This window comes from Copadichromis virginalis, linkage group LG3, assembly GCF_057382275.1.
Source record: "Copadichromis virginalis isolate Kocher_CV1m ecotype Utaka linkage group LG3, C_Virginalis_male_GT1.1, whole genome shotgun sequence".
NCBI lineage: Eukaryota > Metazoa > Chordata > Actinopteri > Cichliformes > Cichlidae > Copadichromis > Copadichromis virginalis.
Window position 1 is genome coordinate 18,053,234 of NC_140620.1, and position 6,000 is coordinate 18,059,233.

Sequence of the window (6,000 nt, forward strand, 5' to 3'; positions counted from 1 at the left end):
TGTCAGCTTTGGACGGATGGTATTAAAAGCTGAACTCTAGTCCAGAAAAAGCATCCTGGCAGATGTTCTGCTACCCTCCAGATGTTGCAGAGTGTGGTATAGGGCTATTGTTACCATGTCATCCACTGATTGAGCGGATTGGTAGGCAAACTGGACGGAATCGAAAATGTCTGGGACCATGTCGTAGATGTGCGTGAGAACCAGTTTTATCAGGCACTTCATGGCAGTAGGTGTGAGCGCTGCTGGCCTGAAGTCATTACCTGAGATACTGACAGGTTAGTTATTCCCCACAGGCCTTCAGAACTCTGGGAGAACTCTGTGGTGGTTCGCCTTGTTCAGAACTTTAGGGACTTGTGTGTGTGTCACCTGGAAGGCAGTGTCCGTGGGGTCTCTTCGGGCCTTTGAGGGTGTTTCTGTGTTCAGTCTGTCAAACCTGGACTAGAAGGTGTTAAGGCTGTCTGGGAGGTTGTCTGTGGTAGTTGTGGTTCTCTTGTAGTTGATGGAGTAGATTTAATCACCTGCCACATGCTATGCGTGTTGTGGTTGACATAGTAGCCTTCAGGTTTTTGTGAGTGGGCCCTTTTTGCTGCTCTGATGGACTTTTGCAGCTCATACCCAGCTCTCTTATACTCCACTTGGTCTCCTCACTTGAAGGTCTCCCGCCTCTTCCTGATTTTCATTTTTATGTCCCTATTAAAATACAATTTTTGGTTGGGGAACATACGCACAGCCTTGGAGGGGCACATATGGATGTGCAACAGCTAATGCAGTAAATTTCAGTGTGAAATTCCTACAGGTTTTGAGGGGTAAGGCAAAGATATATGTCAAATGTCATATTTGTCAATGTCAAATTACAGAGTTGCATGCTGCTACCACTCCAAATACTAACGTAAAACTCTAAACTGGATGTGAAAATGTTCCTGTGGTTTCCAGTTCCTCTACAGAAACTTCAGCAAAGAAGTAAAACAAAGGATGTGGTATCGAAGGGACGCTGACACACTAAAACGTTGTGTGTTTGTGGTGTCTGCTGCATCTTCCTGGCTTTTTCGGTTCTCAAACGTACGTTGTAGAAGTTTTCCATTTAAAGCCGCAGACGAGTGGTGAGCGGTAGTTAATCCAAACACACAAAGAACAGACAACCAAGCTTGTGGAGAGCCTGCATGATCACGGGGCAGACAGTCAGCAGAGTCTCCTGAGCCTAGCATGGCTCTCAGTTAAATACCTTCTTCAGGAACAAAAGGCAGTACTCAGCTGTTTCACACCTTAAGGTTCACACTCCCTTGCTACCTCCCAGAGTTCTCAAAGAGACAAAAGATTATTCCTGTGGAGTTGTATTCTTCCACCCAACTACTACACCCCCACCATTTGTCTTAATGTCTGAGTGTGAGATTTCTTAAAATCCAGTGGCACCAAGGCAATATACAATAAAATAATGTCATTAATACATAAGTAAAAGAAATTCCTATACAAGTATCTCCTATCCTAGGGTGGCTGTAGCTCAGGTGGTAGAGCAGGTCATCTACTGATCGGAAGGTTGGTGGTTCGATTCCCGGCTTCCCCTAGTCTGCATGTCAAATATCCTTGGGCAAGATACTAACCTGAAATTGCTCTCCGATGCATTCATCGGAGTATGAATGTGTGTGAATGTCAGTTGTGTGAATGGGTGAATGCACAAGTTGTGTAAAGCGCTTTGAGTGCTCAGAAGAGTGGAAAAGCGCTATATAAGAACCAGTCCATTTACCATATCAGGTGCTTAGTCTGAGCAGAGTTCTTTTTTACCCTCCTTTTCCCTCATGTATTGTCAGTGTTGGGACTAACGCGTTATTAAGTAACGCGTTACAGTAACTACGTTATTATTGTGGTAACGAGCACGGTAACTAGTTATTATGCCAAAATCAGGAACACGTTAGTCGTTACTGGGATTTAGATAGGGTCGTTACTCGTTACTTCATGTGGTGGCTATCGCGGAGCTTCCACAGATTCAGTAACATTAGCAAGTGGTGGAGGCCAGCAGGTGGATGAGAGAAAGCAACACGTTCTCGGGCTGGAGAAAGGGGACGCAGAAGGAAAAGAGACCCGAGGCGGCCGCCGGTCCAAGTGTGAACTGAACTTCAGGTAAGAAGTTATGACCTGCAGTCTATCTGGGTCAGATATAAACCAAGTTTAGGTGGAGTTTATTTTCGTTATGCTGACTTTTTCCGTACTGCGTGCTAGCTAGCATGACGGAGTTTCTATACAGCTGGGTGGGTGCTATGAAGTTAATGATGTTGAACTTTATTTTGCTCATAAGTTATTAGAGTTGCCAAACGTCCCATCTGGTATTCAGAGAAAATATTACGCGTTTCTTATTGAGGTGAAAAGGAACAGTTTGTCCCGTAATTCAGCTACAATCAAAATGACACAAAGCTGGAGTTATTCTGTGTCTTTGCTGCACAGCTGCCTCTTCTCCTCTCATTCTCCCCCCTCCCTCTCCCATTTCTACTTCAATCATGAAAACTGATCAGTGATCAGCTGATCGGCTCTCTTGTTTGTTTATCGCCCACTTTGCGCCGAAAGAGGAAACCAGCGGATGTCGCACTAAACAACAGCAGCACGTTTAAGCTTGATCAGCTGTTGTTAGAATTTATTTAATATTAATTTCTAGTATCAGCTGATGTTTGCTGGAGCCACAGCTGCAAAAAAGCTGCTGGTCATGATGTCGGTTTGTATATCTGGTGAGAGGGAAACATGAAGATGAAACCAAGAGATGTCCTTACTGAATAATCAGAGCTGTGATGGAGAAACAGGTTTACCTTTTAGGTGACATGAATGAGTTGAAGGGAAGTTATGAATTGTTTCTGAGAGACAAATAACCCCAGGATCCTTTTTTAGGTAGCTGACAGCTGGTAACTGTGCAGGTGCGGATCTAGCAAAGTTTTGCCAGGGGGGCCAGGTAGGGCATTAACAGGGAGAGGGGGGCACAATGAAATACTTTTCTTTCTTATTCTCATTTAAAATGTCTAGCTTTTAAAAAATAATTATCTGAATCTTACAACAAACGATTGATAGATTGATGCATACCATCAAAACAGTGTACATCACTGTCACAACAGTGTTTGTTTTCATTCAAAGGCTTTATGATTTTTCCTATAATGGTGGGCCGGTCTCTAGTCAAAATGTCCGGGCTCACCTCTACGCATGGCTTGGGCTCTGGAACCAGTCTCCTGGAGAGGGGCTGGACTCTGTCTCAGTCTGGAGTTGCCCCTGGTGTGAGGCGGCGGGCTGGGGTGGGTATTCTAATATCCCCTCGACTTGCTGCCGGTACGTTGGGGTTTTTCCCAGTGGACGAGAGGGTTTGTTCCCTGCGCCTTAGGGTCGGGGAACGGGTCCTGACTGTCATCTGCGCTTATGCGCCGAGTGGCAGTTCAGAGTACCCAGCCTTCTTAGAGTCCCTGGGGGGGGGGGGGGGGGGGGGTGCTGGAAGGTGCTCCACCTGGAGACTCTGTTGTCCTGCTTCAATGCTCACGTGGGTAACGACAGCGAGACCTGGAGGGGCGTGATTGGGAGGAACGGCCTCCCTGATCTGAACCCGAGCGGTGCTTTTGTTTGGCCATAACGAACACCCTGTTCGAACATAAGAGTGTCCCATAAGTGCACGTGGCACCAGGACGCTCTAGGCCGTAGGTCGATGATCGATTTTGTAATCGTATCACCAGACCTGCGACCATATGTTCTGGACACTCGGGTAAAGAGAGGGGCTGAGCTGTCAACTGATCACCACCTGGTGGTGAGTTGGATCAGGTGGAGGGGGAGGACGCTGGACAGACCTGGTGCACCTAAACGCACAGTGAGGGTGTGCTGGGAACGTCTAGCAGAGGCCCCAGTCCGCGAGATCTTCAACGCACACCTCCGGCAGAGCTTCAACAGCATTCCGAGGGAGACTGGGGACATTGAGTCCGAATGGACCATGTTTAGCGTCTCCATTGCCGAAGCTGCTGCATTGAGCTGCGGCTGCAAGGTGGTTGGTGCCTGCCGTGGTGGTAATCCCCGAACCAAATGGTGGACACCAGAGGTGAAGGGAGCCACCAGGCTGAAGAAGGAGTCCTATCGGGCTTGGTTAGCCTGTGGGACTCCGGAGGCAGCCGACAGGTATCGACAGGCCAAGCGGAATGCGGCTCAGGCAGTGGCTGAAGCAAAAACTTGGGTGTGGGAGGAGTTCGGAGAGGCCATTGAAAAAGACTTTTGGACTGCCTCGAAGAGATTCTGGCAAACCGTCAGGCGTCTCAGGAGGGGAAAGCGGTGCTCTACCTGCACTGTGTATAGTGCTGGTGGAGTGCTGCTGACGTCGACTGAGAAAATTGTCAGGCGGTGGAAGGAATACATCGAGGACCTCCTTAATCCCACTGACACGTCTTCCGAGGAGGAAGCAGAGTCTGGGGATGAGGGGAATGACCCGCCAATTTCCGGGGGCGAGGTCACTGAGGCAGTTAAACAACTCCTTGGTGGCAGAGCCCCTGGTGTTGATGAGGTCCGCCCCGAGTTCCTGAAGGCTCTGGACGTTGTAGGGCTGTCCTGGTTGACACGCCTCTGCAATGTTGCGTGGAGATCAGGGGCAGTACCTGTGGATTGGCAGACCCGGGTGGTGGTCCCCATCTTTAAGAAGGGGGACCGGAGGGTGTGTTCCAACTACAGGGGGATCACACTCCTCAGCCTCGATGGGAAAGTCTATGCCAGGGTGCTGGAAAAGAGAGTTCGTCCGCTCGTCGAACCTCTGATACAGGAGGAACAATGCGGTTTTCGTCCTGGTCGCGGAACACTGGACCAGCTCTTTATCCTCTCGAGGATACTTGAGGGTGCATGGGAGTTTGCCCAACCAGTCTACATGTGTTTTGTGGACTTGGAGAAGGCATTCGACCGTGTCCCTCGGGGTGTCCTGTGGGAGGTGTTGCGGGAGTATGGGGTGTCTGGCCCATTGCTACGGGCCATTCGATCCCTATACAACCGTTGCAAGAGCTTGGTTCGCATTGCCGGCAATAAGTCGGACTCGTTCCCAGTGGGTGATGGGCTCCGCCAGGGCTGCCCTTTGTCTCCGGTTCTATTCATAATTTTTATGGACAGGATTTCTAGGCGCAGCGAAGTGGCGGAGGGCTTTCGCTTTGGTGGCCTCAGAATCTCATCTCTGATTTTTGCAGATGATGTGGTTCTGTTGGCTTCATCGGGTGAGGGCCTCCAGCTCGCACTGGAACGGTTCGCAGCAGAGTGTGAAGCAGCGGGAATGAGGATCAGCACCTCCAAATCTGAGGCCATGGTTCTCAGCCGGAAAAGGGTGGAGTGCCCACTCCGGGTCGGGGATGAGTTCCTGCCCCAAGTGGAGGAGTTCAAGTATCTCGGGGCCTTGTTCGCGAGTGATGGGAGAGGGGAGCCGGAGATCGACAGACGGATTGGGGCTGCAGCTGCAGTAATGCGGACGCTGCACTGGTCCGTCGTGGTGAAGAGGGAGCTGAGTGTAAAAGCGAAGCTCTCAATTTACCAGTCGATCTACGTCCCTACCCTCACCTATGGCCACGAGCTGTGGGTAGTGACCGAAAGAACGAGATCGCGGATACAAGCGGCAGAAATGAGCTTCCTCCGAAGGGTGGCTGGCCTCTCCCTTAGAGATAGGGTGAGAAGTTCGGCCATCTGGGAGGGGCTTAGAGTAGAGCAGCTGCTGCTCCACATCGAAAGGAGCCAGCTGAGGTGGTTCGGGCATCTGACAAGGATGCCCCCTGGGCGCCTCCTGGGTGAGGTGTTCCAGGCATGTCCCACCGGGAGGAGGCCCCGGGGCAGACCCAAGACACGCTGGAGAGATTATATCTCTCGGCTGGCCTGGGAACGCCTTGGTATTCCCCCGGATAAGCTGGATGAGGTGGCTGGGGAGAGGGAGGTCTGGGCCTCTTTGCTTAGGCTGCTGCCCCCACGACCCGGCCTCGGATAAAGCGGAGGAAAATGGATGGATGGATGGATGGTGGGCCGGTCTCTAGT